The following is a 22,299-nucleotide window of genomic DNA, read 5'->3' as shown; positions in this document are numbered from 1 at the left end:
TGGATGTTTTTCTGAGAGGGTCGTGGCATCTCGTTCGCTGGGAACTCATTTAGGGCTGACCTAACTGGTGCTTCTGTCCTTGATTTCGGATCGTTCGCGGATCCTTCCTTAGTTGGGCCAGCCGCCGAGCTTCTGGGCCCTAGGTGGGCCAGAGAGAAAAAAGGCCTTCGTGGCTTGCGTTTCCTAGGTGGGTAGAGAGTCCGGATTCGCCTGGGGAAGGCGAACCGTCCACCGAGATTTTTGGGATGAGAGGATAGGGACTGTGGGTGCGTGTCCCGCGACGTGACGTGGTGGCGCGCGTGGCAGGCCTAGAGATCGAGGCGGATGGTTGCCCTTCTCGCGTCCGTCGCCCGCTATAAAACCATGGGGTTCGCCTCCAGGGTTCCGTATTTCGCTCCCCTGCCTTTGCGTTCTGAAACATCCACCGCCAATCGCCCAGCTTGCGTTCGTGTTGCAGCCACCGTCAAGCTCGCGCCTGCCCTCCTCCCCTATTGCTTCAATGGAGTTGTGGGGCAGATCTAACATCACCTCACGGCGTTTGGAGGGCCTCGTCCGCCGTGGCCTTCTCCGCCCACTGTCCGTCGTCCAGGAGTGGTTTCTACCTGGCGATGAGGGTGAGCCGGTGCCACCCGAAGGGTATGTTGTCTCTTTCGCCATCTTTCATGAGCGGGGATTCGCGGTACCCACGCATAGATTCCTTCGGGGGTTGCTGGATTATTACGAGGTGGAGCTGCAGCATCTAACTCCCAATGGGATTCAACACATGGCAGCGTTTGTTGCCCTATGCGAGGGTTTCCTGGGGATCGATCCCCATTTTGATCTATGGCGATATTTCTTTAACATTAGTTTGTCGAAGAGGAAGATTGGGGGGAAAGATGTGAACGCGCCGATGGGATGTGCCAGCATTCACCTGCACCATACCCGGTCGAGGGGTTACCCATACATGCGTCTGGTGACATCCAACAAGGGATGGCATTCACAGTGGTTTTATGTTAGGGATGATGTGAGTACCACCCTACCGAGGTACACTAGACGCCTTATTGTAGATGCTCCGGAGTCGTGGAGCTAGGGCGTACAGTCCAAAAACAAGAAACACCTCTCCGACCTTCTCTCCGCCCTCCAAGCCCTGAAGGATTGGGGTGTAAAGGGGATGGGGATTATCGGCGCCTATCATGCGAGGAGGGTGGTGCCACTGATGGCGCGCGTGCTTCCCCTGCATCGAATGATGCCCGGGATATCGTTTGAGGGGACGGTGCTCGTTGATGAGGCGCTCCCTTACTCGAAAGTGGCGTAGCGCATTAAGGAGGCGACGGAGCCGACGAAGGATTCCGCAGGCAGGGTCCTTGACATTGTGTATCCGGTGCCCAGACATCCCCCAATGCGGCTGGAGCCTGGGTTCCTTGAATTCGTAAGCCTTCTTTTCTCGTGCTCTTTTCTTTTTTCGGAATTTCTATTTTTTTATACTTGCCTTCGTGGCGTTGAAAACAGCCGAGGGGGCTAGTCTTCAAGGACAGTCCGGTTCTGCTGCCCAAGGACAAGGCCGTGGCGGCGGCGAATTGACTTGTGGCCGAGCAGGACAAGAAAGCAAGAGAGCAGATGAAGAAGGCGAAGCGACTGAAGCAGGAGGCACGGGATCGGGGAGAGGACGTGAGCAGTGAGGATGAAGACGATGACGACGATGATGACGACGAGGTAGCCATCGGCATGGATTGGGACGTCCTAGAGGACGAGGACACGCTGATGAGTGGCCACCCATTCGTGCAGGGACCCTTCCCTTTCCACGCGGAGGGAAGTGAATTGATGAGGTCGGTGGAGGCCGGCGAGTCCGCCGCTTCGCACGGCGTGCCGGTCGAGGACCGGTGGGTGGAGGAAAGCGCGCATACCGCTGCTGACCCCAAAGCGACATGGGAGGGGAGTGGCTCTGGTGCCATGCCCCATGAGACGATGGAGGGGAGTGGCTCTGGTGCCGCGCCCCACGAGGCGATGGAGGGGAGCGGCTCTGGTGCCGCACCCCATGAGGTAAGCCTCCCTGCCCTGGAGCAGGGGGTAGGCTCAAAGCGGTCCCGCCTGGATGAGTCGGGGCAGGGATCTGGGGATCCGTCCCCAAAACGCTTCTGCCGGCCGAGGACGTCAACGTGAGCTGCTGATTTCCCTGTTTTCATCCTTTTTCCATTTCTATTTTGATCTAATGATTAATACCTTTGTGCAGGTTCTTGCGGACGGGTCACCCCTTGGGGCTGGCGCCCAAGAAGAGTCTCGCCATTCAAGTGGGACAGATGGCGTCGCCTGGCATCACCCTTGTTTTGGGAGGGAGTGGTGCCGATGTTGGGGCCGCGTTGGCTGACCCAACGGCGTCCGTGGTGGTGCCCACGCCCGCGAAGGTTACTGAGCAGGTGGCCTCTTCCATGGTGGACGTGGAACAGCCGGCCGAGGGCCGCACACCGCCGGTGGAAGTGGTCGTGACCGCGCCAAGCCAGGATCAGCCGGGTGCGGTCGTGGTGGCGCTCGAGGGTGTAGTGCAATCCGCGCCACCAGGGGCCTAGGTGGATCCGCCCGTGGCGCTCGGAGTGGCCCAGACGGAGGAGGGTCCAGCCGAAGGGTCCTCGAGTGCGGCGGTGGTGCCGCACAGGGTCAAGAGGGAGCCGCCCTCGGCCCCCCTGTCGGGAGGAAGCCGCTCCCCCGCGCAGGGGGAGCCGCCGCTTTAGTGGATGGCCACCCAGGACCCGACGTTAGCTCTATTCTCGCTCGATGATCATTCCAAGAGCATGGAGCGGGAGGGTCTTGACATCGGAATTTCGACCATGCTGGAGGCCCTGGACCAGGCCAGAGGAGCCCTGCGTGAAATTGTCATTCCTACTACCTAGGTATTTGCTTGATTTTCTTCTTTCTCCGCATGTTTTTATGTTTTCGCATTTCTGATTCCAGTCTTCTTCCTCTTCAGGTTCTTGTTGCTCGTAGCCGGAATAAATCCCAATTCCTCCACGAGCAGAAGGCGGAGTGGGATCGCCTCTCCGAGGAAGCCCGGCTACGAGCAGACATGGCCGCACAGCTTGCTACTACCTAGGAGCGAGAGGCCTAGGCGCGTCAAGATGTGGAGGAGGCCCATGGGATGTTCGAGGATTTGTCGGCGAGGTCCAAGCTAGATGGGGAGGAGATCGCCAGGCTCCAAAAGGAGCGAGACGAGCTGCTGCAGAGGAACGCCGCGGCTAATGAGAAGGCTGGTGAAGTCCTGAAGGAGCTGGAGATGGAGCGGGACCTCCGGTGAAAGGCCGAGAGTAGGGCCACAACCCTCCAGTAGAAGGTGGATGAGGACGTCGAGGTGGTCCGCTCTCTCTGGGCGGAGCTCGGTGACGCAGTGAGCCAAAGGTTGAACACCAAAAACGTCTCTATTAGGCTGGAAAAAGAGGCTGCCCATGCACGAAGGGCCCTTCAGGTTGAGAGCGATGAGCACGATCTTTTGCAAGCTACGGTCGGGGTGGTCCTTAATGCCCTGAATGTGCTAGAGCCAGTGGAGACCAGCCTGCTCGCGGCTTGTGCCGCTGATATCACGACTCGGGTAGGCCAGCTTGAGGAGAGTGCCTTTCACGCTGGGATCACCCAGGCCTTCACCATCACCCATGCTCATTACGAGAAGGAAATCAACCTGAAGGTGATGAGCGAAGGCTTCCCATCCACCTACGAGGATGATGAGCTAGAGGAAATGGAGAAGATGGTTGCTCCCCTTACGAAAAACCTGGCGGATAATCTGAAAGAGATGGTTCTCCCTTCGCGGGAGTAGTTAGTCGAACAATTTTGAGAACAACTTATATGTAATATGTGGACAAGTGTCGGTATTTTTTGAGTCTGGACGCGGTTTCGTGATTTTGCGTCGTAATTTCGTTTTGTTTGATTTTTTGCGATCTTACCAATCTGTTCCCCTGAATTATGCCACTGGTCTTGATGCGAGGAAATTGTTTCGAAAGAAAGAAAGGAGGTAGCCGTACCTTAACCAGCCCTCGAGTAAAGTCCGACCCCCTGCATTTGCTAGGGTCGGGGGTTACTGGAGATTGGGACTGTGGTTTGGGTGACATGGTCGACGAAGTGCTTGGATGCATTGCAATATTCCCCGCCCTGTCTTCCAACAGAAATCCCCAACTGGGGACTCTATGGGCTCAACAAGGTGGGGCCTTCGAACCTATGTCCCTGTATTGATTGGCCCGAGCCCCCGGGCCTTGTTATGGTTTGATAGGGGTCGGCCGTAATTTGCGTGTTACCCCGTCCTTGATTTTTGCAATCGGAGGGGCTGAGTAAACGATACTAGCCTCGACGGCTTGAGTATCACGCTCAATGAGCTCACTAACGGGTATGTTCGTGTGGAATTCGGTTCCATCATTTGCTGATGGGGTTGGCAGAGCCCTCTGGTGGCACTCCATAATTTCTTAACCCGCCTCCCGGCAGATGCCCAAGCCGTTCGATCGGCTTAGGGGGCCCGATGGCCTCTCCTTGATGGAGATTCTGTGGGTTTGGCTCGGGGTTAGAATCGAATGAGAAAAGGTTGAGACGTCCCTATCTGCTTCTGAGTAGGGTCGGGCAGGGCCACTAGGGCTTGTCTCAGTTATTTCTCCTTGGCTCTATTCGGCATGAGGCGGCCTCGAGCCCTTCGCGGGCTGACCTTTGAACCTCGGCCTGTGGCCACCTATATCGAATGAGGCGACGGCCGTTTTGTGATGCGACATGAAGCGTCAGGATGTTTTGCATATGTATAATATAATTGAAATGAAAACGGGGTCGGTAACGTTACCTTGGCGGTATGAGTGACAGAAAGCTTATACCCGATGTGTCCGTGCGGGGTTCGAACCCTGATGTTCACGATGAGGTTGGAAGCAATCTGCATAAGAATCGCTATTCTTTATTTTTTCGTACCTCGGTGGCGTTCCGAGCCGTTTAGTTAACTTGGGCAACCTGACAGCTTCTCCTTTGGGGGAGATTCTGTAGGCGGACCCCTCCGAACCCTTTTTGAGAAGGCAGACGTTGAAGCTGGAGATACGAGGGGCATTGAGCATGATTTTTCTGGCGAACAAAAACACCGTAGCTACCGAGGCGTAGGGTTTGCTAGTTCATCTAGTTTTTACTCAAAGTTTTATGCCCGTATTTCGCATCCTTAGTTTCAAGTGTACGGAGGGGGTCGGGTGAGGAGGATGTCTAGATTGGTAGACATCCTCGGCAGCCCCCGAGTGATGTTCATATTCCTATCGTTTGACGGGGTCGGAAGCCCGAGAATGAATTTTTAACGCATAAAGTAAGAAGGCAGAGATGCTTATATTTCTTTGGGCGTTCGTTCGTCGTCTCTTTTGGGCCGAATGGCCGGCCCAGGAGATCCGAAAGGTCCTATCGTTGGATCGTCCTATGGTCCTGCATGGGGAGGCGAAGGGTTGTCTGCCTATGTGGGCACCTTAATTGCCACGTTCGGAGCGGGTCAGTGGCGGGCCATACCCAGGCAGTGTTTAGTTTGACCAAGGGGGGATGCCTCATCGACCGGGGTGTGTCCTGTCAGTTCCAGCGCGTCCCCTCAGGTATCAAGCAGTATTGATTCCGTATTTAAAGAGGGAAAGGGAGAGGGTTTTTCGTCCAACCTTTCGGCTTTCCTTAGCTACAGTGCCTCCTCTTTAAATAGGGAGGGGGAGGGGAGTTCTCATCCCACCTCCTCTTCTGCCTCCGAGCCGCTATCTCTCCTTCTTCTTCCTTTCCGCCGAATGCGTCCGTGCGTCGCGGCGGTTCCTGAGTGAGGAAGAGTAATGCCAGAGAGAGAGAACTCACAGATTCGCTTATGAATCTAGAGCGTGATGCCGAGCCGGAGGTTATCCAGCATAGATGAGATGGTGCGTGCCGCCCTTGCTGAGGAGTCACTGCTGCCGAAGGAGAAGAGGCGCCAGTGGGCGTCGTACGTCGTCGACTGCGTCGTCGTCCGCTGTGCTCCTCCTTTGGCGGGAGGCATATCCTGCCCATACGCCATTGTCAGGGTTGTGGCTGGGGATGACAGTGTAGTCCCCAGATGCCCTAGAGGAGGCGTCGCTGTCGGGGTTGCGGCTGACGATGATGGTGTAGTCCCTGGATGCCTCGGTGGAGGCGTTGCAGATGGCGGCGCCTTCGAGGATCCTGTGTACACGCCCCGGGCGTCGCCGATGGAGAGCGTGGCGCGGCGACCGCAGTAGACGAGCTGGCCTGTGTACATGCCCCAGGCGTCGCCGATGGAGAGCGTGGTGCGGCGACCACAGTAGATGAGCTGGCCCATGTACATGCCCTAGGCGTCGCCGATGGAGAGCGTGGTGCGGCGATCGTAGTAGACGAGCTGGCCCATGTACATGCCCCGGGCGTCGTCGATGGAGAGCGTGGCGTGGCGACCGTAGTAGTACTTGTAGTAGAGCTGAGCAGAGACTGTAATTGAATAGCTTTGTGGGGAAGCCCCCGAGTAAACAGTTCTCTGAACTTATAAGTATATTGTTCCTTTTTGTAATGAAATCGCTTTGTAAGTGACGAATTTGTGCAAAAATGAACAAATTTTCAACTTTTGCCTATGGCAAGCAATTTTTTATCTTTCTCCTTTTGGTAGAAATGATTCTAGTGCTTTCCGACCCTACTCATGGTCTAAGTCATAAGAAACTAGGAACGTGGGCGAACTAATTCTGATTGAGCTGGTGAGCAAAGAGGTTGCAGCCACTGGGGTGTGGGCATCCTGCAGTCCTACCAGTCGTATTCAGAATTAGTTCCCAAAATCTTAGCCCTTAGGACTCGTTTATGAGAGGAATGGAAAACTTAGAGAATGTTTATAACATTAACACAGGAGGTTTTACAAGCGCAATAGTTGTATTTACATATGTCACATGTTATGGACACATGCCAGCTCCCGAGTGAGGTCTGACCCCTCATGACTTGCAGGGGTTAGAAGTCACTAAGGATCGGGGTTTTGTTACAACAAAATCTGATGAGTAAAAGTGTATGCTTATTTTAAGGATAGAAACGACGTAGCTGCTCAATGTTCCAGGCGTTGGTGAAGACCTCACCATTGATGGTTTTCAACCGGTAGGTGCCTGGGTGAAGTACTTCTGCGATGACGTAGGGCCCTTCCCAGGGCGGGGAGAGTTGTGGCGGTCCTTGTTGCTCTGCACAAGACAGAGGATGAGGTCTCTGATGTTGAAGGCTCGACCCCGCACCCGTCGGCTATGGTACCGTCACAACCCCTGCTGGTACTTAGCCGAACGGAGGAGGGCGACATCGCGGGCTTCTTCTAGCTAGTCCATGGCATCTTGGTGGGATGCCTTGCTCCTTGTTCATCATATGCTCTGATTCTTGGCGCTCCATAGTCAAGATCCGTTGGAAGAACGGCCTCGGAACCGTAGACCATGAAGAAGGGTATGTAGCCGGTGGCCTGGCTAGGAGTTGTCCTTAGGCTCCAGAGTATGGCCGAGAGCTCAGTGAGCCAGCACGCGCTGAACTTGTTCAACCAGTTGAATATTCTAGGTTTGAGGCCTTGAAGGAGCATGCCGTTTGCGTGCTCGACCTACCCGTTCGTCCGGGGGTGTGCGACAGCTGCCCAATCGATTCGGATGTGTTGTTCATCATAGAATCGAATGAATTTCCTACCGGTGAATTGTGTGCCATTGTCTGTGATGATGGAGTTCGGTACTCCAAAGCGATGCATGATGTCGAGGAAGAACAGCACTGCTTGCTCAGATTTGATCGTGGATATTGGTCGAGCTTCAATCCATTTTGTAAACTTGTCTATGGTGACAAGCAGGTGGGTGAAGCCCCCGGGCGCCTTTTTGAGTGGCCCAACCAGGTCGAGCCCCCAGACTACGAAGGGCCATGTGATGGGGATCATCTGGAGAGCCTGGGCTGGGAGGTGTGTTTGCCGAGCGTAGTACTGGCATCCTTCATAGGTGCATACAATTTGGTTGGCATCGGCTACGGCGGTGGGCTAGTAGAAACCTTGTCGGAATGCATTCCCAACCAAGGTTCTTGGTGCGGCATGATGACCGCATACTCTACCGTGGATGTCGCTCAGTAGGAGTTTTCCCTATTCGCCAGGGGATACAGAGTTGTAGAATCCCGATGTGACTTCATTTGTAGAGTTTGCCTTCTACAAGAACAAAGGATTTGGCGTGTCGTGCAAGCCGTCGGGCTTCCGTCTTGTCTACCGGTAGTATGTTGTGGAGGAGATAGTCGAGGTAAAGCATTCTCCAGTCATCGAAGGGGTCGGACTCTGCTGCTGGGTCCTCTTCGAGCTCCATGACCTTGGGGTCAGGTGGAGCGGTTGGAGGATCGGCCCCTGGGGTCGGACTAGATGGGCCATCATCGGCTTGTTCCGACCCTATGTAGCGTACCAAGGGTTTGTGTTGGTCACTGGCAAAGACGCCTGTCGAGACTGGCTCTCGGCTAGATGCTGCTTTCGCAAGTGTGTCGACTGCTTCATTGAGGCGCCTTGGGATGTGATTGAGTTCGAGGCCGTCGAACTTGTCCTCCAGCCGTTGGACCTCTTGACAGTATGCCTCCATCTTGGCATCGTGGCAGCTTGACTCCTTCATGACCTGGTTGACGACCAGTTGGGAGTCGCCTCTGATGTCAAGGCGTCAGATGCCCAGCTCGATGGTGATTCATAGACCGTTGATGAGCGCTTCATATTCTGCAGTATTGTTTGATGAGGGGAAATGGAACTGAACCATGTACCTCATGTGGACCCCGAGGGGAGATATAAAGACTAGTCCTGCTCCGGTGCTCTTCTTCATCAGCGATCTATCGAAGTACATTGTCCAGTACTCTTGATCGATGGGTGCTGGTGGCATCTGGACCTCAGTCCACTCCATGATGAAGTCAGCCAGTACCTGAGATTTGATCGCTGTTCGGGGGGGGGGGGGCGTAAGAAATGCCCTGATCCATCAGCTCGAGTGCCCACTTTGTGGTTCTTCCCGTAGCGTCATGGCTACGGACGACCTCGCCGAGGGGGAACGATGTCACTACTGTCATGGGGTGTGACTCGAAGTAGTGGCATAGCTTCCTTTTGGTGATGAGGATGGTGTAGAGAAGTTTTTGGATTTGGGAGTAGCGGGTTTTGGAGTCGGATAACACTTCGCTGATGAAATATATAGGGCGCTACACCTTGAAGGAGTGCCCCTCTTCCTCTTGTTCTACCACTAAGGCAGAGCTGACCACTTGGGTGTTAGCCGATATATACAATAGGAGAGATTCTCCGTTGCATGGAGGAACTTGGATCGGAGGTTTAGTCAAAAATCGTTTAACCATGTCAAGTGCTTCCTGAGCCTCGGCTGTCCACTCGAAGCGGTCAGATTTCTTTAGGAGTCGATAAAGGGGGAGTCTTCATTCGCCGAGGCGTGAAATGAATCATTTGAGGGTGGCAAGGCACCCTGTGATCCGCTGAACCCCCTTTATGTTTTGAATCGGGCCCATCCTTGTGATGGCTGATATTTTCTCTGGGTTGGCTTTGATGCCACGCTCGGAGACGATAAAGCCGAGCAGCATGCCCCTCGGGACCCCGAAAACATATTTTTCGGGATTGAGTTTGATGCCGTTTGCCTAGAGTTTTGCAAAGGTTTGCTCAAGGTCGGCGACAAGGTGGTCAGCTCGTTTGGATTTGACTACGATGTCGTCGACATAGGCCTCAATGGTTCACCCGATGAGGTCTCCAAAGCAACTGAGCATACAATGTTGGTACGTTGCCCCAGCATTCTTCAGACCGAAAGGTATCGAAATGTAGCAAAATGATCCGAAGGGGGTGATAAAAGATGCCACGAGCTGGTCGGACTCTTTCATCATGATTTGGTGGTAACCGGAGTATGCGTCAAGGAAGTAGAGGGTTTCGTACCCTGAGGTGGAATCGACTATTTGGTCTATTCGTGGCAAAGGAAACGGATCCTTTGGACACGCTTTGTTGAGGCCGGTATAATCGATACACATTCTCCATTTCCCGCTCTTTTTTCGCACAAGAACCGGATTCGCTAACCACTCTAGGTGGTATACTTCCTTAATGAATCTTGCGGCCAGCAGTTTGGCTATCTCCTCATCGATGGCCCTATGTTTCTCCTCGTCGAAGTGGCGTAGGCGTTGCTTTACTGGCTTGGAGCCCGGGAGGATCTAGAGAGTATGCTCGGTGACCTCTCTTGGGATGCTCGGCATATCCGAGGGTTTCCACGCAAAGATGTCTTTGTTGTCATGGAGGAAGTCGATGAGCGCGCTTTCCTATTCGGAGGAGAGCGCGGTCCCGATATGGACTTTTTTGCCCTCGGAGCTACCGGGGTCCAAGAGGACCTCCCTGGAGCCTTCTGTCGATTCGAACGACCCGGTTGATTTCTTTGCGTCGGGTGCCTCTTCAACGACCTCTTCCCTGAGGGGTGGCGAGCTCTTTGGAGGCAATGACTGCGGATGCGTGTTCGTAGCATTCAACTTTGCACTCGTAAGCGCGCTGGAAGGAGGTGTCGATGGTGATGACCCCGCGGGGACCCGGCATCTTCAGCTTAAGGTACGTATAATTGGGGACGGCCATGAACTTCGCATAGCATGGTCGTCCCAAGATGGCATGGAAAGTCCCTAGGAACCCTACTATGTCGAAGGTGAGAGTCTTGGTCCGGTAATTGGACCGATCCCTGAAAGTGACGGGCAGATCGATCTGGCCCAGTGGCATAGCCTGCCTACCGGGCATGACACCATGGAAATGCGCTCGAATGGGGTGGAGGTTTGTTCGATCGACCCCCATCTCGTCGAGCATCTTGGCGTACATGATGTTGAGGCCACTGCCTCCATCCATCAGTACTTTCGTGAGTTGCTTAGGTCCGACGATCGGATTGACGACAAGCGGGTATCTTCCCGGATGTGGGACGACATCCAGATGGTCGGTCTGGTCAAAGGTTATGGTAGATTCTGACCACCAGAGGAAGGCTGGCGTGGCTGGTCCGGCTGTATAGACCTCGCGGCATGCAAGCTTCTGGCGACGCTTGGAGTCGTAGACCGTTGATCCTCCGAGGATCATGAGGGCGCCGATCGGTGTTGGGAAGGCATCGTCCTTCTCTATGTCATCTGTGGCAGGAACAGGTTCCTTCCCCTGCTCCCCTTTGTTGAGGCCCCCGGCCAAGTATTTGCGCATGAGGCCACAATCCTTGTATAGATGCTTGGCCGGGAAGGCGTGGTTTGGGCATGGCCCCTCGAGCATTTTCTCGAAGTGGTTCGGAGTGCCCTCCGCGGGCTTCCGGCCACCTTTGCAGTCGGCAGCAGCCACGAGCGAGTTGTCGCGCTGCTGCTTCTTATTTTTCTTTTTGGCGGGACGGTTGGAAGTGCCTTCGCCGGCGTCCTCGTCCCGCCTCGTCTTTCCATCGGAGCGATCAAAGATGGCTCCGACCGCCTCCTCTCCAGAGGCATGGCTGGTGGCGATGTCCAGAAGTTCCTTGGTAGTCTATGGGCCCCTGCATCCTAGCTTGTGGACTAGGGATTCGCAGGTTGTTCCGAACAGAAAGGCTCCTATCACATTGGCGTTGGCGACGTTAGGGAGCTCATTGCACTGTTGAGAGAAGCGCCGAATGTACCCGTGAAGGGTTTCATTGGCCTGTTGGCGGTAGTTCTTGAGGTCCCATGGGTTTCCAGGGCATTTGTACGTGCCCTAGAAGTTGCCCACGAAGATCTCCGTCAGATCCGCCCAACTCTGAATAGCATTGGACGGTAGGTGCTCCAACCATGCTCGCGCCGAATCGGCTAAGAACAGCGGGAGATTGCGAATAATGAAATTGTCATCACTCGCACCACCGGCCTGACATGCAAGCCGATAGTCTTCGAGCCAAAGCCCGGGATTTGTTTCACTAGAATATTTAGGGATGTTGGAAGGCGGTCGATACCTTAGGGGGAACATGGCATTGAGGATGTGCCGACCGAAGGCCTGAGGGCCTGGTAGGCTGGGCCTCAGGCTTCGGTCCTTGTTGCTGTCGTAGCGTTCGCCACGTCGAGGATGGCAGCCACGGCATGCTACTTCTCCATCATCGCCATGGGCACGTTTCCGAGCGTCGATGATGTCGTGCACATCGCGGCCATGGTCGAGGTGTTGATGTACTGGGATGGCGGAGGGCTGCCTACCGGCTGGTGGTGTTTGGTGAACGGACGCGTCCCTGGTGGGACGCACTGAGGGCGTGCGCCGGCTAGTGTCCGGTTCGTGTCATCGAGATAACGAACTTTCCACCTGCTGCACTGCCGCACGCTCGAGCAACGTGCGAATTTCTTGGTGGGCGCGGTGATCCTCGGACGTCGCGGCCTCCGGAAGGCCATGCAGCAAGGCGGTTGCTGCGGCGATGTTCTAGCTGGCTCGGGCAAAGTGAGGAAGGGTCCCATCATCGGTGAGGATTCTTTGATGTATGGTGCGGGTCGTGGCGCGTGCACGCCGCCCGTCTTTGCGGCGTTCAATCTCACGATTGATGTCCACGTACTCCCGGACGAGCCCTTGCCCGACCTCATCGATCTCTTGCTGATGGGCCCTTAGCTGCTCCATCCTTAGGCGAGATGGGGCTGTCGTCTCTTCCCTGGATCTACTGTCAGGGTTGTTTGTAGGGGTGACCTCTTCCCTGGAGGTGCTTTCGACGTGACCCTCGGGGGTCTACGTCATGAAGCATTCCTAGGAATGGTGGTGGCTCCCCCTACTGGAATCCGAGCTGGAGAACAATCTTGGCTCCTCATTGAGGAGCCCGTAGAGGGTCTCCGTATCATGCTCAATTGCCCCCACAAACTCGATGTCCGTGGGTGACTGAACCATACGTAGCACCAGAAGGTGGCCAGCGGTCGCCGCAGCGTTGCGGAGACCGAATAGAAATGCTGTCGAGGCGCTCTGTATGGGACCTTCTGGACACAGGGTGACATTGTGCGAGACCTCACTTGATGACTAGGGTCCAAGGGAGTTGCCCGGTGGGCCCTCAAGCCTAAGACGGCTGAGGTCGATGGAAGGGAGAGACAGGGCGACTGTGTGAGTTAGCGCCAGCTCTCCTCCCAGTGTGATGACGAAATCTAGGTCGCCGAAACGCACGTGTGCGCCCAGGGCCCAGATGATTACATGGGTGGCCATCCGAGGCTTGATTTGGAACACGCAAAGCCCCTACCTGGTGTGCCAACTGTCGGTGTTTCGTACGAGCACCGGCAAGTAAATTTATAGTAATGTGTGTTAGGCTCGGATGGTGTGCTAAAGGACACAAGATTTATACTGGTTCAGGCCGAATGTCCCTACGTCTAGTTTGTTGCTGCTCATGTTATTAGCACCGCGAATGGTCTGTAGTAAGGGGTACAAACAAATGAGAGAGGGACTGGTCCCAAGTCTCTGATGGAAGGGTTGAAAGGAGGTCAAGAGCTTCGTAGTAGCTTGACTGTGTGTATGTGTCTCTTCTTGTTTGGTTCAAAGTCCATCCCTTTTATGGAGGAAGCGCATCCCCTTTTATAGATGAAGGGGCTGGCTTTACAAGGATGAGAGCTTTACCTAATTCTTGTGGCTCACGTCTACCCAATCCCCCTTCTTCATTCTGATGAGTGTGAAGGAAGATAAGTGCCTACAATACTGTCGATGTCTCTGTAGAAAGTTAGGTTGATTACAGAACGCTGCCCTGCGCAGGGTATGGGCTATAGTACAGTGGTTTTGACTTACTAGCCTCTCCTAGCCTTGCTCCGCATGCCTTCTGGTTCTTGTGAGTCTTTGTCAGAGGGACGAGGGGTCGGGATCCAGCGTAATGCCGTGGTCAAGGCCTTCTGACTTGGTGGGCCTGAGGGGCCGGGAAGTGGACGCCGCTCCCTTGGGTCCATAGCGTGGTGACAAAAAATCCGTCATTCGTGGAGATAGCAAATCCTTTTCTGGAGCATAGTGATTGTCGTATATCTTCGTTGGGTTCCGTGTTCTAGGGCTGAAGGCGGTGCCTACAACTCTACAGGGCGAGGAGTACGCACTTGTACAACCTTTCGGGCTCTACGGCGCCCAGAAGGGTCTAAAGCACCTGTCCCGTCATCCCCTGGCAGTACTTTTCCTGCCAGGGCGTAGGGTATGGTCCTTGGAGCCATGGTTGACCCAAACGTCTTGTCTTGCCCTGTACTTATCATCTTGAGGGAGTGGGGAGAAGTTATCAGGTAAGATGTATCTGATCTTTAGATATGGAGCAGGGTGAGGCTCTTTCCTTGCTGTCGAGCAAAACGGAGACCAATTTCTATCTCTCGGGCGAGACCGACCTTGCCCCTCTGGGGTCGGGCGAGGCAGAATCTATCCCTCAGCCCTTGGGTGAGACCGAGCCCACCCTAAAGGCATCGAGCGAGATGGAGTTTATCCCTTGGCCCTTGGGCAAGATCGAGCCTGCCCCAAAGGCGTCGGGCAAGACGGAGTTTATCCCTTGGCCCTCGGGCGAGACCGAGCCTGCCCCAAAGGCGTCGGGCGAGATGGAGACTAACCCTGAGCCCTCGGGTGAGATAGATTTGTCTAAAAAAGGCGTCAGGCGAGGCGGAACCAAACTCCTATCATTCGAACAAGGGATGAAACGGCGTCCTTATGCATCCAGAAGTTTTTCACGTTCGGTGGTTATTGGTTCCACCTTCTGGGGTACCCGATATTAGGTCCCCGACACTATGACAGTGACTATTTTGACGTGCAAATTGCTCTTTGAATACGTATTCATGTTTAAGAATAGCTGTATTCATGCCGATAGAGTTACACACTCGGAACTTTTGTAAGTGCCCATAGTTCACTAAGAAATTAATTCGCTAGCTATATACCATAAAATCTTTTACGGATCACATGAGCGGTGCCTGGGCTTCTGCCCGGCCCATGAGGAAAATGGCGAAGCCCAGGTTCCACACATCGGGTGGATCCAAAACAAAAAAGGCTCCAAACATTGGCAGCATATGGGCTTGTGCGACTGTGGCTGTGGTGCTCCGTGTCAAACATGGTGGTCCACAAGCACAGTGGTGCTAGCGTGCAATGGGACATTGGTGACACTATGCCAGAAACACATAAAGAATCAGAGACGGACCAACATTGTGTGTCTCTAAATGATAATTAGAGGCGAGGCGAGGCTCAACAGTACACATATGTAACATTAGCTCCTGCGGGTTTAAGTCCAAGGTCGCCAATCATCACATATGGGCCCTAGTTAGGAGCTGATGCAGCATCAAAGTCCATTGATGTCCTTTATACTACACAATGTATCATCTTCATACCCTAAGTGTATTTTACAATAGAGATGACAGAACATCATTTTGCTACCAGTGGCAGCATGAAATTGGGCTTGCTACACCCCTGGCCCTAGTAAATACCCCTATGTGATATCATAGATAAGCTTCAACTAGGCCCGTCTCTTATGTTACATACATCACAAACGAGTTTTGGGTAAACATCCATCTATGATGTCTTTGTCTGGTACAATAACAAAGACAACTATCATTTTCCCATCTCTAATGTTGCATACATCATAGTGGAATGGATCTATTGAAACCCGAGCCTATAGAGGCAACCATATGGGTGGCATTTATCTCCGTCTGTCTATGATAGTTCGAAACATATGGACACATTCTAAGCCACATGCGCTGCGCCCTAGAGCTAGCTCTTGCCATCACTTTCCCATGCACAGAAGCACACACGCCGTGCGTAGCACCTAAACTTGGGCAAAATACCCGTTACCCATTATCTATACCTGAATTACCCGAATCTAGACCCGAACCCGAGCTACCCGATCCCAAATTCTGATATCGATTTTCATTACCCGAAATTAGTTTGGGTAATTCGGGTAATGTCCCCTAATACCTGAACTACCCATTCTACCCGATCTAGAGAAAAGCCCAACAACACAGCCCCAATTCTCACCAGGCTACCACGTTCATCATGGCCCATCAGCCACCCATCAGCCCATCCAACGCTTGCCCATGCCCTAGTCGACAAGTTTCATAGGAAAAAATAATCTACCGACTACTTGTTGGCCTCTTCCTCTCTTCGTTCTGCACTTCTGTTGCGGCGCTACCTCCTCGTCCTCGGTCTGGACGGATGCATCGAGCACCGCCACCACACTCGCCAGAAAAGTCAATACTAAAGGAAAATGTCATCTATTTAATCTTAAATGACATTGAGGTGGAGTGATTTGAAGAGCTACACGTGAGGCCATAAATTAGAGGTTGAAATCCCATCGACTGCACATGCACATTTTTTCATGATTTCAATAATTTTTCTTTTTCATCCTCATTTTTTTGAATAGGAGTACTTGAAAAGCAGCTTGAAAAGCAGCTATTGAAGTGCCTGAATCTTGACTTGGGGTTTTTGGTGGGTTTCACCTCTAGCCTACCCCAACTTGCTTGTGACTGAAAGACTATGTTGTAGATGTTGATCCTCATTTTTTTATTTTCATAAACATTTTTTTTTCATCCTCATTTTCTCTATTCAAAAACATTTTTTGTTTTCCATCATCAATTTTTTCTATTAAAAATGATTTCAATATTTTTTCTTTTTCATCCTCAATTTTTTTAATTTTCAAAAACATTTGTTCTTTTCCATCGTCGATTTTTTTATATTCTAAAAGATGAGCCCATTAAGTCCAGCAGTTCCACCGAACCCTAGCTCGCTGAATCCCCAAAATTTTCATCCGCCGCCACCACACTCTCTTCTTCTCCTGTCGGGGCCGTTCGCCCTCTCTTTCTCCGATGAAAGCCACCGTGCTTGCTTCTTCTCCCGCCGACGCCGCGCACTCCCTCTTTCTCTCAATGAAAACCCCAAAATTTTCAACTGCCACCATCTTTTTCTCTCCCACCGCCTCCACGCTCGCTATTTCTTCTCCCATCGACGACGCGCGCTTGCTATTTCCCCCTGATTCCAAATCGCCACCCCTCACTCTATCCGACCCGACGCAGCAAGCGGCACCTTCCAGGACGCCAACTCTGCCCGATTGCGACTTCTAGACATTGCTCCCCTAGGCCCTGGCTCCTCACTCCACCCTCCTCACGCCGAGTCATGAAGTAAGCATCGTCCGTCCTCCTCACGCCGAGAATCACAGTTTGCTCTATTTCTAGCTAATACCTTTTTGGTTTGGGGGACTAAAAGGATCTAACAATGCCTAGAGGGGGGGGGGTGAAAGCTCTAGTTTGGTTTTGGTGAATTGATGAAACCCTAGTTTATCAAGTGATCATGAAATAGGTAGCACACTCCAAGTGGTGAAGCAAATGAAGATCATAGCATAATGATGATGATGGCATGGTGATGATCAAGTGCTTCGACTTGGAAAGAAGAAAGAGAAAAACAAAAAGCTCAAGGCAAAGGTATAATTTGTAGGAGCTATTTTGTTTTGGTGATCAAGACACTTAGAGAGTGTGATCACATTTAGGTTTGATAGCCGTACTATTAAGAGGGGGTGAAACTCGTATTGAAATACGGTTATCAAAGTGCCACTAGATGCTCTAACTCATTGCATATGCATTTAGGATCTAGTGGAATGCTAACACCCTTGAAAATGTTTGTGAAAATATGCTAACACATATGCACAAGGTGATACACTTGGTGGTTGGCACATTTGAGTAAGGGTGAAGAAGTTAGAGGTGAAGAGGAGTTAGTCTTGCTGGTCACTGAGTGACCAAACGCTGGTCTCAGAGGAACCAACACGTCCGGTCAAGTGTGACAGCATAGACGCCAGCTTCGGTCAAACGACCGGACGCTGGGTCTCGGATTGACCGGACACTGAAAGGCTACGTCTGAATCTAGCTGACATGACAGCACAGTGGTCAGGGTAACTGACCGGACGCTGGCTGTGTCCAGTCAAGCATGACCGGACACGTCTAGTCGAAGAAATTCGTTTCTAGAACCTTATTGAAAACGACCGGACGCTGGAGGCTGAGCGTCCGGTCAGTTTGTGCACTGTGTCCGGTCAGGAGATGACCATTGAAATCTGACAAATAGTATTTGAAGCTAGGGACACATGGCATGTATCACATGACCGGACGCTGAGGGCCAGTGTCCGGTCGATCTGACTGGAGCGTCTGGTCACCCCACGTTTTACCCAGTGAAGGGGTACAACGGCTCTATTTCATGGGGGCTTCTATTTAAGCCCCATGGCCAGTTCAAGCTCACTCTCTTGGCCATTTGCATTGACATAGCAACCTTGTGAGCTTAGCCAAAGCCTCCCACTCATCTCCATCATTGATTCATCATCTTTGTGAGATTGGAAGAGAATCCAAGTGCATTGCTTGAGTGTTTGCATCTAGTGGCACTTGGTGTTCGTGTTTCGCTATGGGATTCGCTTGTTACTCTTGGTGGTTGCCGCCACCTAGATGGCTTGGAGTAGCGAGGATTGTCGAGCGGAGGGTGGTGATTGTCTCCGGCTTCGATCGTGGTGATTGTGAGGGGTTCTTGACTTTTCCCCGGCGGAGCGCCAAAAGGTACTCTAGTGGATTGCTCGTGGCTTGTGTGATCCTCATCTTGTGTTGGTTATGCAGCACCCTATTGAGGGTTTGGCGTGTGAAGCTAATTAGCGCGTGAACCTCCAAGTGAGTGAATCGCCACAACGAGGACTAGCTTGCCGGCAAGCAAGTGAACCTCGGTAAAAAATCATTGTGTTCATCATTGATTTCGAGGTGATTGGTCTTCATTGTTATTCATCCTTATGATTGATTGGTTCCTTCATCTACATGGTGGTATAACTTTCTTGATCACTCTCTTTACATTACCGCAAACTAGTTGTCAAGCTCTTTAGTGTAGCTAGTTGTGAGAGCTTGCTTGCTTGGTTGGTGTGGCTCTTTAGTTAGCCTTTAAGAGCACACTAACATAGGGTAGTGTCATAGCTTTTGTGTGAATAGATACTATCTAAACTAGAATTATGATAGGTGGCTTGCATTTTGAGTAGGCTAGCGCAACTATTGCTTCGCCTCATAATTGTCTAACCATTTTGTTAAGTGTTGTTGTAGAAATTTTATTAGGTTATTCGCCCCCCTCTAGCCATTAGGACCTTTCAGGGGGGTGAATATGCGTATCCAAAAATTAACTGCAAAGCCTAAGTTCAAATTTGTCAGTCAATGTCGGAAGTCTCGGTGTTTGGGTCGGAACTCCTGATGTTGTTAGAAGTTCCAGCGCAAACGTCAGCAGTCCCGAAGCCTACGTGAACTACAAAAGCAGTGCCAAATTTAACTTTGCGGATAAATAATCTTACAACCCCACTTCCTAGTGGTTTGGTGAAGATGTTGGGTCACTCCCTTGATGCTGTAAAGCCTCCAAACCGTAGATCGAGTCCAAACCCTAAAATGAAAGTTTGGGAGAGAAAGAGACAAACAAATACAAGTAATCTCTAGCAATCACAACAACAACAACCACATGGGACACAAGGATTTATCCCGAGGTTCAGCAACCCCACAAAGGAGCTCCTACGTCCTCGTTGTTGAGGTGACCACCAAGGTCAGAGTCTCTTCCACCTCCTTGCCTCTCTCAAAGCAACCACAAAGGTCACTTGAGCTTTCCACTAAGAAATCAAAGGGTAATACAAACTTCCCAAGGCTCTTCCACAAGATGGAAGCTCTTGGGCAACATCTAGCCAGCTAGGGGCAAAGCCCCAAGAGTAATAGGCGTAAAACCAACTGACTTGATGAAGAAATCAAGTGCTCAAGCTTGCCAAAGTGATTCTCTCACTTAATCCACTCTTCTTTAACTCAAAACCCTAGGGGAATTGAAGATTAGAGCAAAGGGGGAAGGAGAGGGATGCCTTTGTTGCTTGGGAGCTATTGAGCACGAAGTGGGTCAGCTGTGAATGAGTCCATAACGGTTAGAAGTGAAGAGAGGGGTATTTATACTCTAAGTAAAAATCTAACCGTTCAGATCTATGTCGGAAGTTTCGACACAGATCTTGGGACTTCCGACGTTAATAGAAAACACTATTTACGAAGGGTTAGAAGTCCACGCGAGCAGGTCAGTGTCAGAACTCCTGACAAACATTGGGACTTCCGATAGTCAGGACTCCCAATGTACGTCGGGACTTCTGACGTGCGCAGTCAGTCAGCTAGTAAACCTCCAGGTGTCGGGACTCTCGGCATGGTCCGGGACTTCCGACGGGCGTAGACAGCCAGCTAGTAGAACCATCGGTGTCGGGACTTCTGACTGTCGGGAGTTCCGACTCACGTCGGGACTTCCAATGTCCACAGTCACCGCGTAGGCTAAGTGACTAGGAGTCAGAACTTTCGGCATGAGTCATGACTTCCAATGGTCAGGAGTTCCGGCTTACGTTGGGACTTCCGACACCGACAGTCACAGAAAAATAATCTACGTGCTCATGGAGTGCTAGAGTGTCTCTCTATTGATTTTATTTTTATACTTGAGCACTCTATCTTCCTCAGGCCAACTAAGTTTGCATCCCTCTTTATAGTGCGGTGGATCCTAAACTCAAAAGCAAAAATAAAACCTTTGGAGAGCGCTTTGAGTTCGTCCACCTTTACAACTTCAAAAATTAAGGGATACTATTTCATCTTTATCAACTCTTTGATTCTTTCATGGGACTAATAGCTGCGACATATCTCATTAAAATCACATTAGTCCCTAATTTGGATGTCATCAATACACCAAAACCCACATAGGGGGCAAATGCACTTTCAATCTCCCCTTTTTGGTAATTGATGACAACCAACTTAGGCTTTTATAAGAATGAAAGAATTTAAAGCTTTTGAACCCCAAAATTTATGAAGAGCTCCCCCTTGATGTATGCATGAATTTGAATATCAGTTAGAATCATCTATACATGATTTGCATACCTCAAGACAAAAGCCCCCCCTAAATTTTGCAATCCATGTGGTGCAACAAGTGTGTGTGAACAAATATATATCCGTGAAAAGAAATGCAATATGACATGTTATTTAACACAACAAGTAAAAAGAATATGATGGCCAAGATTTCAAAATAGAATTTGAAGCAACACATGGCCATCCAAAATACATTCACCATCATAAGTAGAGACAAGTATAAGCTAATAAGATAAATAGATAACCATAACTTATCCTATAATCATTCATCACAAACACATATAGATAGTTGTCCATCACAAGCTTGCCACCACACGACATAGTTCATACATGCTAAAGGTTTTAAAGTTCCAAAACAAAAAGACCAACTAACTTATTACAAGAGAAATCAAAGCCTAACACTCCCCCTTTGTCAACAAGTGCCAAAAGGGGTAGGCCACGTGAATATCCAACTACTCATCCTCATAGTCATCATCGTCATCTTGATCACCATCATTGTCAGCACTGTCGTCATCATCATCATCATCATCTTCTTGCATGTAGTCCTCATCGTCGTCGGCGCCCTTGCCCTTGCCATGAGGGCAAGAAGTGGCATCATCCTCATACGCCGCACATGCCTCATCATATAATGCCAACGGATCATGAGGAGGCACAAACAGTGGTGAAGGAGAGGACACAATACCTGCATGCTGCTCCAAACAATATAGCCTCTCTTGGATATCATGCTCACATTGAGCACTAGCACAACATTGTCCAAATATATATGTCATTAGGAACTTGAACTTGCTGGGCTTCTTTCCAGAGGAGGACGAAGAGAGGGGCTCGGCACTAGAAGAGCGAGCAGCAGCAGCAGGTGGTGAAGCACCATGATGAGAGTGAGAACCCGAAACACCTTTCCCTTTTGCTTTGGCTGCATCACCTTTCTCCCTCAGTTCTCTTGCAGCAATGATGGAGGTCTTATTAGATATCTTGAGGAGCTTGTGCTGAGTGTTAGAGGGAAATTGAATGCTGGATACTTGCTCAATGACATGCATAATGTACGGTGCATAGGGAAGATGCTTCACCGGATCCTTAGTAGCATCATGTATCTTGTTCCAAATGTATCTGCTGATGGAAATTTTTGAAACTCATCGCCAAATCGCTGAAGCACCTTTTGTGAATCATCACAAAGGAAGGTGGAGTCACCTACCTTCGAATACAAGATCTATCATAGGATGTTGTTCAGAACATAATAGTAGGGATTTAGAAACACTGTATGTCCATCAGCTGTGTGTCCATCAAGATACATATGTTGGTACTCCTCCAAAGCGACATCCTCATACTCAGTCAACTCAGTTGCAGTGCAGTCGCTGTGACTCAAACCAAGAAGGCGAGAGAAAGTGATGAAGTCCACCTTATAATACTTGCCTTTAGTGGTCTAATGAATAACGTCAACATCATCGGTAGGGTCTCTCTCATGATGATAGGAAGCATAAAACTGACAGATTAGCTCGTTGTTCTAATGCTTCCTAAACTCTAGCAGGTAGGACAGCCCCATTGAGTGTATATCTCAAACCA

This window comes from Miscanthus floridulus, chromosome 13 (genome assembly GCF_019320115.1).
Source record: "Miscanthus floridulus cultivar M001 chromosome 13, ASM1932011v1, whole genome shotgun sequence".
Classification (NCBI taxonomy): domain Eukaryota; kingdom Viridiplantae; phylum Streptophyta; class Magnoliopsida; order Poales; family Poaceae; genus Miscanthus; species Miscanthus floridulus.
Note: the sequence above shows the minus strand (reverse complement) of the source record.